Source organism: Strix aluco, chromosome 2 (assembly GCF_031877795.1).
Source record: "Strix aluco isolate bStrAlu1 chromosome 2, bStrAlu1.hap1, whole genome shotgun sequence".
Lineage (NCBI taxonomy): Eukaryota > Metazoa > Chordata > Aves > Strigiformes > Strigidae > Strix > Strix aluco.
This window is the reverse complement of record NC_133932.1, coordinates 40,554,824-40,566,998: the sequence shown is the minus strand read 5'-3', so window position 1 is coordinate 40,566,998 and position 12,175 is coordinate 40,554,824. Positions and strand designations below refer to the sequence as shown.

General features: G+C 42.0%; 1 protein-coding gene across 1 annotated transcript in view; it reads left to right on the top strand.

Moving 5' to 3' along the window:
• Positions 1 to 649: 649 nt before the first annotated feature.
• Positions 650 to 12,175, top strand: part of LOC141919270 (V-set domain containing T-cell activation inhibitor 1-like) — a 45,388-nt gene continuing 33,862 nt past the window's right edge. The window contains exons 1-2 of the mRNA XM_074814482.1: positions 650 to 783; positions 9,821 to 9,966. The gene's annotated coding sequence lies outside the window, so the exon portion shown is untranslated. The remainder of the gene's footprint in view (positions 784 to 9,820; positions 9,967 to 12,175) is intronic.

The following is a 12,175-nucleotide window of genomic DNA, read 5'->3' as shown; positions in this document are numbered from 1 at the left end:
CAAATGTCATTCTTCTTAGGAGGCTGAGTTCATAGTTTTGAAACAAAATCAGGTTTGCTTGCAAAAACTTATTTTCCACAGTATCATGCTGGACTAGAGGTAATTCTATTCATGTTGATTCATCTCTCTATCAGTCAGACTTACCATTATAATTTTACCTAGCTTCTGAAATACATCACTATTGCAGTCACAGTAACTAAAAAGAGGTCAAGGGATAAAGGTGTAAAATGTCTGAACTATTGCTGAAGCACTGTAGCTGCTTTTATAACGCAAGGCAAACACAAAGTGTCTTTATCACCTTATTGGAAATCTTATTACCCAGCTCAGATCAGTTTGATAAACTGCCAGTGACATTAAACTCTGTGTCAGCAAAGTACCAGAAGTCCTATCATAAACCCAGTGTTTTAAAGCCCTTCCTTCGGTTTTCCATACGTAGGCTCACATTTCCATATTTATCTGGCACTATCTGCAGTACAGAAAGTTACTCTATTATTTGGGAAAGATTACTGAATTATCTTATCAGAATAATGGGAAAAATCCAGCCCTGTGTTGGTTCCTGATCTACTGAACCAGGCAACAGGGCTGGCCAGGTAATGACCATCTTTTCCAGGGCAATTTATTGACTGTTTCTGTACAGGGAAAGGCAGGGATTCAGCACCCCAGGAAGGTCTCCTGGACTCCTGGCACCAGCTCACGTAAGAAGTGTGCCCAAAAAACGAAGGACTGGAGAAGCAGAGGAAGTGGCTGTGGAGACAGGCGAGTCTCCAGGGAGCACCAGCCAGGGTAAGCTGCCATGCCAGGTCTCTGCTCAGCAGGAGGTCACCCCATCAGGAGTCCTGGCACGCCAGGGCACAGCTCAGCTCTGGGGAGTAAGTGCCGTTGAGCAGGAAGAAGCAGAAGAGTAAATAATAAAAAAACCCACCAAACTTTACACATGTGCTCTGTTTAACTTCAGATTATTTTATTTATTTATTTAAAGTTGAATTTTTCATGCCTACCATGAGGCAGACAGCTGCCTGTCAAGATATTTCTCATGGAACAGTTTTATCCAGCTGAGAGTAGAAAGAAGAAAGGAAAAAAAAAAAGTATTTTAATCTTCTCCAGCCCAGTGACACTTCATCAGTCCTCTGGAGATGAAGCTCTGTGGGGGAAATGTTAATTTTTAGTTGCTTTGTTTTGGTTTTTTTGGTTTGGTTTTTTTTTTTTTTTTTTTTTTTAATAAAGTAGCCTTAAGAAGAGCTGTTATTAACAGAGTATACACTGGTTAGCCAGAATTATCAACCACAAAACCAGGCATGCACACAGTGAGCCAGTGCCTTTTGTTAGTGTTTTTGGCAATGCAGCAGCTGCTAACAGGCTTCACATTTGAGCAATTCCTATTGCATCACAACATATCTGGATGGAAAATTATTTCTAAACAAACAAACAAAATCAAACAAACATTTCCTCAGAAACAGAAAACTTGGCAAAAGAAATCCACCAATTTCTGTAACTGCATTTACTGCATCAGTAGGCCTTCAAGTCTTGGGAAGAAGTAGCAGCTATTCCACATATCAAATATGTCTGCTGGTAAGAACCAGTTCCTGCATTAAAACTGGTTTTAATGTCCCCAGGTCACAGGTGCTGAGGCTTGATCACCCCACAGCTGTGTGGGATCCCAGGCACAGAGGTGTGCTCCTGCCTGCATACTTTTCAGAAGTCTTTGGGGTGGGGTTGAAAGGAGTTTTGTTTTAGTCTCTAGGAAATGCTGCTCCAGACAGTTATGAGGAAACCACTGAACTTATGCACCTAGGCAGAAGAAAGGTAAGAAGTTTGCTTTAAAAGGTGAAGGTCTGATTTTACAGCCCAGTGCTTTTATACACACTCACTACACGTTTTACAAAATATGCTATAATCTTAACCATTTCATACCTGGATGCTGGGATGGGACAAAGCACTCTACCTGGAGATAAATAATTGTACAACATATGTCTGCCAACTGGGAACTCTGTGTAAGCAGTGTAATTGCACAGAGGTGAGCACAATGGTGCAGCATATCAAAGTCTATTTAAATAGATAAAGTGCAATGGAGCAGCATGCCAAATGCAGGTCAGATTTTGCAAGGAGATGAGTGAGAAAGCATGTGGCTCTCACAATGAACACCCATCCCTGTCTGAGTGGCAGGACTGCCACAGACTGAATGCTAACGCAATCCCAACGTCACTGCTTTTGTTCAGACTATTTACTTTCCAGAGAGGAAGATTGGTACCCTAATCTCCCCGCTCCCCTCCCCCCCCCAACATGTCATACCTAGTGTCACTGTTTACTGCCAAGACAACACATATTTGTTCTGCCCTCTTGAGATGCTGCGCCTTACAGGTTGGCAGAACACCAGCAACTTAATTACACAGGCAGTTTTTAGAGCATGCCTGAACTTTCACACTGGGAAAAAGCATGCTTCCTCTCATCAAACTTAGCCAAAAATCAATACTTTGTTTCTAGGTGAAGGCCAGGGAGAGATCTGGAGAGTTAACTGCTACATGCCTCCCTGTTCACAGAGTCCCTGCTCACCCTGCTCTCTGTGTGGGTTACAGTCACAGAGAGTATTGGGCTATAAGGGCCTTTGGACAGTCACAGCATAGCAGCTGTTGCCAAACTAAACAGTTTTCCCACTATTAGACCAATTTCTGATAGGTCAGTGGTAAAGGACTGCAGATCACATCTGCAAAATGGACACTTTAATTGCTGCTAGTATTTACAGAGTATAACCTTCCAGAAACAAAAACCCCTCTGCAAAAAAACAGCAAGAGTGGCTGAAGCCGCAGTACCACATTCAGAAAAGCTCTAATTTCATCAAGACTGGAAACAGGAATTCCTTTGCCCTCAGGATTGGAGCACCCTGCAGAGGGGGGAAGCAGTCCCACTGTGGCCACCACAGCTGCTGCGAGAGCAGGAGTCGTATTGGGTAAGGAGCTAAACCAGGACGTTTCGTCTTAACACACGCTAATAGTTCAGTCAACCCTGTAAGACATCTCTCCTTTAGAGAGGGTGGGAACCAAGCTATCACAGAAATCAAAGGAAAAAAGGTTTACATCCTTAAGAAAAGCATTATGATTCATTTACGCCTGCCTTGCAAAAGGGAAGCAGGGCTCGAGGACACTCAAGCCGCTGTGGCTGTCGGCAGTTGTGTAAGACACAGATGGCAGACAGGTCTTAAGATTGGCATGCAGACTTAGATCATTGGGCAGGGCACAAAACAGATTCAGAAGAAATAACAGCTGACAGTCTTCCTGGAAAGCAGCGTAAAACATGAACCATAGGAATGCCCCAGACAGCTCTTCTTTCATCCTCGAGAGTGGCAAACCAAATACATGCACTGTAGCAACCCAAAAGTCAGGTCTAGAGGAAGCATCACTCATGGAGGGTTGTGTTCTTGGGTGCAACAATTTCATTGCTTGTGTTTAGAAACATACGTGTTAGGCTTGGCAAAACTCGCACGAGATACCACACAGCATACTTAGTGTTGCATAAATCAAGCTGTAGGGTTTTTTGATCTTGGATTTCATGGTTTCCCTGCCATGCCTAAATGAAAGAACCACTCCTATAGTTAGCAATAGTCTGACCAGTTGCATCTCTGAGGGATTGCAGACAGCATCACTGTGACTATGCTGAACCTCCAAAATATGTACCACTGACAGAGAGCAAAGGGTGGGCACTCAGTACTTGACTTATACAGTTTGCAGGGTCAGAGAGAAATAGTTACATCTCAAAATATTTTACTATAGTTGCAAATAAGCTGTTTGGAATGTGAAATACCTGTCAGAAGGTGGGTGTGCTCCCCATGCATTTCTAGGCAGAGCAGAGCTCTCTCCCTACCATTACTGAGCCAGCCCCATGCACAAGACCAGACTCCCCATCACCAATAAGTTCAGCTTTCCACCCCAAGCAGGCTTGTGAGCCCTGTTCTGGTCAGCACAGGGTAGGGCAGTATAACAGTGGCTGTAATGGAGGAAAGAAAAGAAGTGGCTGAGAAAGAGATAAATATCAGAAACTTGCATCCTTTCAGAGTCCAGCACAGAGATGAAATGCAATAAAATGCTTTTTTCACTGAATTGCTCAGAAAACTGGAAAGCTGGGACAACACCAGGAAAGCTGGGAAGGTCAATATACAACTGAGGTGTGGGTCAAGCCTGTGATTACAGTTTGCTCACTATGAGGATCTGCCAAGCACCAGCCAGGCTCCCCTTGTTGCAGCAAGGGCAGGCATCCTTGCCTAGCTTACTCAGCCCCTGACCTGCTCAGCTAACCAGGCAGGTCAGCTCATGTCATTTTGTCTAGTTTGGAGAAAAGGAGACTGAGGGGTGAGCTTGTTGCCCCTACAGCTTCCTAATGGTGGGAAGTTGGAGTTAGAGGGGCTGAGCTCTTTTCCCTGGGATCCTGTGACAGGATGCATGAGAATGGTTCAAAGCTGTGCCAGGGAACAGTCCTGCAAGGAGCAGGGAGGTGGACTCAATGATCCTTATTAGTCTCTTCCAACTTGAGATATTCTACAATTCTAGGGGAGGTTCAGACTTGACACAAGGAAACATTTCCTTACTGGGAGGGTGCTCAAACACTGGAACAGGCTTCCTAGAGAGGTGGCCGATGACCCAAACCAGTTAGTGTTTAAGAGCCATCTGGACAATGCCCTTAATAACATGCTCTGACTTTTGATCAGCCCCAAAGTAGTCAGGCAGTTGGACTAGATGACCACTCCAGGTCCCTTCTGATTGAACGAGTCTATTCACTTATGCTGGGAGGAAAGCAGAGATATATGGAGCAACTTATGCTTTCAACACTGCCCAGTGCTTGCTGCTATTCCCTAGGAAAGCCCAGAAGCCTCATGGGAAATACAATCATGAACACCTTTGCAGAAAAAGAATGAATCTTCCCTCTTGAGTATCTGAGATTCTGAGCACTCGGGCAGCCACCCACTTCAGGGTATTCTGAAAAAAGGGGAAAAGTAGCTTCAGAGAGACAAAAGTAGCTAATTGATCAGCCTGGAAGCTTTGTCACTTAAGGGATAAGACTGACAAAAGTAGCAAGAGACCAGCTTAGCTCTCATTCCTTTCTCACAGTCAAGCTGAATTTTTGTTCCCATTTCTCCATTTCTGCTTGCACATTCAGGTCATTAGGCCTCAGCCATATATGCATATTTCTTGCCAAGTATCTCTTATTGCCAGAACTTAAAAGAACATTTCTCATCTTGGACGGCAACACTGCTGACTATCATCTCTTCATTTGCAAATTAACATGTTTATTCAATTTTTTGCTACAATAGTTGTACCATGAAAAGGCCTCAGCAGTTGCTTAAATGGTTCAAAAGCCAGCATGAGCACTCATTATTTCTTTGTATCTCTGTCTGCCCTCATTCTGGGGTAAGAGTCCTAGCCACGTAATATGAATGGACCATGTTACCTCAAATGAGTGGAAATGAGTGAAACCAGTCACAACTGGAAATGTTTCCCACAGGCTGGAAAGCCTGTCTACATCCAAAACCAAAATGGCCATTAAAGTACACAGATCTCAAGTGCTTACCAGCCTGGTGTAAATAGTCTTTTCTTTCCACCTGGACTGAAAAAGGAATAAGTTTTAGCAAAACAAAGTAGAGAAGATGAGCATGGCAAGCTACAGCTAGTCTATACTACCTTACCCACAAAACAATATTCTGCTCAGAATGACAAATAAAGTGGAGTTTGCACTTTCCTTCTGAAGTGAGCCTGATTAAGCCTGTTTGCATTATTTTGTTCACCTGATAATGAAAGGGAAGTGGGAGTAAGAGAAAAATTCAAGTTTATTGATAACACCAGGTAACACCATCAATTATTTATTAACATATCAGTTATCATTAATTAAAAGTCAGTCATTAGACTGACTTTTTTGGACTACTCTGCCAGCAAGGTCAGAAGCCATTCTCACTATAAACACAAGCAGAGGGAAAAATACAACCAAAAGAACATCACAAGGTTACAACATGCTAACGTAGCAGCAAAGGAAGTTACACAGGTCCCTTGCCCCAACTATGACAATTTATATTCCAGATACTGGAGATTAAACTATATAAACCCTCCCTTCTTCCATGCATTCACCTATATGTGGTGAAAACAGTCCGGCATTTGATTCAGTGTTTGAATTAGCAGATGTGTAGGCAACTGTGTTTTGCACAACACTAGGAAGTTGCCTAAAGTGGATTGCTGTATTTTGTGGAAAAGGAGACTGTATTTTTCTTCTGTTGGAAGACTTTTAGCAAATATGTGAAACAAAATTGAGGGGTGGGAGAGGAAAAAATTAAAAAAACCACCACAGTTATATAACAAAAAAAGCAGCATGAAAAAGCTACTGATCATTTGAACACCTCCAAACACTGAAGTGAGCAGCCCCAGAGACTGAAAACCAATAAGGGTAAAAATGAATTATATAATAATAAATAATATACATTTAAATAATAATAAAAAAGGGCAAAAAAACCAATTAGGCAATGATCTTTAGTACATGAATCATCCTAAGGATTTGATGTCAGCTTGGTAGCTTGTCTCAACATATTTGTTTTCTCTGTTCAATCCATGCGAACTTTGCATTAGGCAAAGTATTGCCAGCAAGTGAAAGGAGGTGATCCTTCCCCTCTACTTAGCACTGGTAAGGCCACAGCTGGCATGCTGGGTCCAGTTCTGGGCTCTCCAGTACAGGAGAAATATAAGTCTAGTGGAGACTGTCCAGAGAAACGCAGCTAAGATGATGAGGGGACTGGAGTATCTCTCCTGTGAGGAAAGGCTGGGAGAGCTGGGACTGTTCAGCCTGGAGAAGAGAAAGTTCAGGTGGGATCTCATCAATGTATGTAAATACCTGAAGGGAGGGTGCAAAGAGGATGGATCCAGGCTCTCTTCAGTAGTGCCCACTGGCAGGACTAGAGGCAATGGGCACAAACACACACACAGGATGCTCTGTCTGAAGATCAAGCAGATGGCCCTGCTTGAGCAGGGGGATTGGACCAGATGACCTCCAGAGGTCCCTTCTAACCTCAACCATTCTGTGATTCTGGGAAAGTTATGGCTGGATTTTGAGAGAACATGAACAAATTGTATAGCCATAACAGCAGCAATCACCTTCAGGTCACTCAACCCATGCTAAGTTTAGCAGGCCTAAGTTGGAAAAACAGGAAAGGTAGAAAGAAAAAAAGTCATTCAGTCTTTTGCCTGTCAAAATAAACAATTATAAGCCAGTTTTGCACTGCTGCCAGGTCCTCATTTTATTTTATATTTAACTACAACCAATGTAGTGCAGTGGAACACTAAGCAGTAACAGTGCCTCACTTCAGTCACATGAGCAATTTGTGAGCTTGGGAAAAAAAAAAAAAATCAAAAACCAACCCCAAACCAAAAAACCAGCCACACACCCTGTACGTATTGGTGTGGCTTATCCTGGTGAGCCATCATCACAGATGAGAATGATTTCTTTGTCTTTATCACTGAAAATTGAATTGATTAATAGCTCCATGGCCATGCCCTCCAGATGCACAACCTTCACTTCAGACTATTAGAAGACCCACGTCTCACTCCTGCATCTTTGTACACTGAGCAGTTTTGGAAGAATGCATTAGTAATCCAGATCTGCTACCCCCTCCTGCAAGATGGGAGTACAGCAATAAGGTGAAAATAAGGATGGAAGGCAAGACACAGAGAATACCTCGGCACAAAGCTGGAGTACAGCAGCCTTTCAGTTCTCATGATTTTTTTGCTAGATGGTACTTAAATCACCATGCCAGTGCACTTCAAAGACAAAACGCAGAATATTTAGTGACATAGAACTTTAAAGGTATGTACTGAGAAAAGCTATTCAAATCACTGGACACACTGAGGAATTATCTCAGCTGGTGGTTTAAATTTAGACTGGGCTACATAATATCTTTGAGACCTGTTCCAAGCACATAAAGAAGGAATTAACATATGAAGCATTAAGAATACACCTTCAAATTCTTGAACTATTTTATGGAGCAGTTTTCTTCTGCTTGGAGTTGGACATAGCATCTGTGAGTTAGATTCCAACAGTGGTGTTAACTTGGACAATACTTCTGCTTTGATGCAAGAGGAGCTCTCTGAGTAGTATGCTATCAAGAAATGACCTTTCAGAAGAGCATGGGGAAAAACCAGTACATATTTCTTATTACATTGTGCAGCCACAGATGTTTTTGGTACTTCATCAGGAATTTTAGTCTGGGAAGTCTTTCACTTTTGTGCTTCAGTGCCAGACAGAAAATAACTTATATGAACTCAGAAGTGTTTTCCTCTGCGCTCTTTTACCACTCATCTATTGCAAGTTGCATCAGGCATTCAAAGTTTTCCAAAAGTGAAGCACCTCAGGGAATACTCAGGATCACTGTCACAGGAGTGAATGAGCAGTTTCATTACAGCATTGTTTAAATGAGAAACTGCATATTGCTGAAATACTACCATGAAGCTGACTAATTTATTAAGTGTTACCTCTCAAAACATTGAGTATGGGAGTTTTGTTTGTTTTCTAGCATAATTAAAGAAACCCTATGAAATAATGTTTCATTATTTAGCTTCTGGCTTAATACTAAAAAATTTAGACTTCCTCTAAAGCTTAAGTATTTTTTTGTATATGAGTGTTAAATACAAATATTCATTCAGCATGAGTAAATGGCTTTATTTCATTCAACAAGACTAAATAAGCTCTCTGCTTAACCCAAGCAGAAAAGGAGTTGAGATGAATGGGAGCAGTGTTTGGAATACTCATTATTTTAAATCAATTGGTATGCCTTTTATGGCATGTTTATATAATGAAAAGTTCAACACTAACAGTGCATTACAGGTGTATACACACGCACACTAACTTAAACAAAAGAAGATGACAGAAGGATTCAATTCAATGCAAGAGAGACTTGTAATGCAACAGAAACTGGTAGTTTAAAGATGAGAGTTGAACAGAATCCGCCTAATATATTTCTCCATTTTGATGTGTGAGTGATGAATTGTGCAATTATGCAACTATGTGCAACAAAACCTTGGTGAAGCAATGGCCATGCTAGCAAATGCCCATAGAAAGAAAACTTAAATTCCTTTATGAAGTGACATAGCAGAGCATGCCAGGCACCCACACCCACGTTGACAGCTCAGCAAGATGCAAGCAAGAACTCTCTCAAGGAGAAAGAGAAAGGCTTCTACTATGGCTGGCTGAAAAAATTGCTCAGTACCTGCACATCAAAAGTGGAAAGTCAGTGAAACAAAATGATTGATGGCAGAGCAAATTAAAAGAGACAGAGCTTTTTTGACAATGCAGTTTGGAAAGGCATGCTTAGAAACTGCAACTAGTAGCCTCTGTGTTCAGGTGTATAGGACACTAAATACATGAACACCAGTTAAAACTAATTGTAAGAAGAAACATGGTGGTTTTGTGGGTTTTTAAAAGTCATTTCCATTTCCTAATGGAAAGAACCAAGTAAAGTCTCAAAAGTGCCTGTTTGAGCTAAGAGGCAAGCGTTGTTGCAGAAGCATTACCAAAATCCTTATTCTGAACATCTTCAAGCATCACATTCATACAAAGAAATGCTTCTCAATAGAGATGTATATTTTTTTGGGACAATAGATAGATAGTCCTCCTAGAAAGCACTGCAACACCAGAACATTACATTATCATAAGCAGCTAAAGTTTCGGAAAAGATGAAATGTGAAATATTGAATGTTCCTGAACTTTTACTATTGGTAAAGTGGTAACTAGTAGCAAGTCCTTACGTCATCTGAGAACACTACAGTGACTGCCATCAATAATTCCTCTTATTTCTCAGCTAGTTAAGAAACACAGCCCTTGATATGAGTCATTGCTCCACATCCTGCTCTGCTTCAGCACTTCCTCATCCAAGGCAGAGGCTCCTCGAAGCAGTGTATCTGAATTTCAGCATATTCAGACAGTATACTGAGAGATTCCACAGAGGTAAGAGATCAAGTTTTCTGTCTTATACTAGAAAGTGCTAAAACTGCAGTATCTGGGCTACAGCTTTTTGGTTAGGGTCTTTTACAACTGCTTCAGATGATGTGGACACAGGAAAAGTGAAAAAGAAACAATCTGGGTTTGATGTTTTTCCTTTGTTATAAGTTGCAGCTTGCTGGAGAGGAAAAAATACAGATTCAGGGGTTTCCCAGTTAAAATGTTTTGACTCTTAACTCCACTCGCCTTTGCTGACTGCCAGCTGGGATGCACTTAGACTACAAAATGAGAAGTGAGGCTAAGGCTACCAGTAAAACAAAAGGCAGCTTTAACCTGACACCCCAAAAGGAACCTCCAACTAATTTATTCACCGACTACAGTTTTGTCTTTATTTCTGCTCTTTATCTTTTTGCTTTTCTTTAGTTATTAAACTGACACACCGACAGAAGTGACTGAACAGGAAGTTTCAGTTGAGTGAAGTTCAGAGAATGAACATTAGGCTGAAAATAATCACACTTACTGCCTCAAATTGTCAGCTGAGTAAGAGAAAAGGCTCAGACAAAACATTCAGCATATTAGTCTCACCAAAAATGAAACCCTATGTAACTTCTCAGGTTCTGAATGGTCACTGTTTACAGACTGATAGTGTGTAATAACAGCTAAAACACCCCTGTACAAGGAAGGTAAGGAGTCCCATTGTGTTGAGCAGCACACACACTGTCACAACATTAGTGTCACACATAACCCAAGGTCTCAGCTTGCAGCTAGTGAAGAAATCGAGTCCAAGAGTGAAAAGAAAGAGGGCAAGCAACTGCATAGGAGAATTTGTCCAAGTTGTGAGTCACCAGGGTTTATGTTACAAGTGTTTGTGGACTTTGAAAAAGATAACAAGATAATGTTGTGCAAGTGGGTTTCAGACGAAGTTGTTGCCTTTGAGTTTTGATGAAAGGTTTATATTAGATGAATAAAAAACCACCACACACAGCCACAGAGGTACATACCAGTCCCTACAGCAGGGCATTTCACAGAATCACAGAATGGTTTGGGTTGGAAGGGACCTTAAAGATCATCTAGTCCCAGCCCCCCTGCCATGGGTAGGGACACCTTCCAATAGACCAGGTTGCTCACAGCCCCGTCCAACCTGGCCTTGAACACTGCCAGGGAGGGGCAGCCACAGCTTCTCTGGGCAGCCTGTTCCTGTGTCTCATCACTCTCACAGTAAAGAATTTCTTCCTTATATCTAATCTAAATCTTCCCTCTTTCAGTTTAAAACTGTTACCACTCGTCCTATGCCTACACTCCCTGATAAAGATCTTTCCTGTAGCCCCCTTTAAGTACTGGAAGGCTGCTATAATGTCTCCCCAGAGCCTTCTCTTCTCCAGGCTGAACCACCCCAACTCTCTCAGCCTGTCCTCACAGGGGAGGTGCTCCAGCCCCCGATCATCTTCATGGTCTCCTCTGGACCCGCTCAAGCAGGTCCATGTCCTTCTTACACTGGGGCCCCAGAGCTGGACACAGCACTGCAGGTGGGGTCTCATGAGAGCAGAGTAGAGGGGGAGAATCACCTCCCTTGAATTGCTGGCCGCACTTCTCTTGATGCAGCCCAGGGTACAGTTGGCTTTCTGGGCTGCAAATGCACATTGCTGGCTCACATTGAGCTTCTCATCAACCAACACCCCCAAGTACTTTTACTCTTGATAGCTTGTCCCTTCTTCAGAAGGAACCGTACCCACCAAGGTAATGCAGGGAGAGAGGTAAGTAGAAGAGCCACACCTCGGAAAAGCACAAAGCAACTGATGTCACGAAGCCAAATTTCTCATATGTTTGCATGAACTTGGAACTCAGGCCCTTCAAGAGCCAGCTTGTGTCTGCTTTGCCTTTTTAAAGGCTAAATTGACAGAAGAATTTCACCAGTTGACTAAAACTGAATCCTTAGTGAGCACTGAAACCACACAGCTATAGATTTCATTTCTCATTAAATCAAAAAACTTGCTATTGTTTTGAGTTTAACTTGATAATACAAGTATAAGCAATGTAAAGGCAGAGATCAGCACAGATTTTTCCTTCTAAAGAAATTAGTTATTTCTACCAAGGAAGAGGGGGTAGTAGGAAACTTTCATCTCTAAGCCCTCTTCTTGTAATGCAGACCAGGCTACTGAAATATTTACCAAGATAAGCACTACAAAAATGTCTCAAATATGCTGTGTCCTGTTAC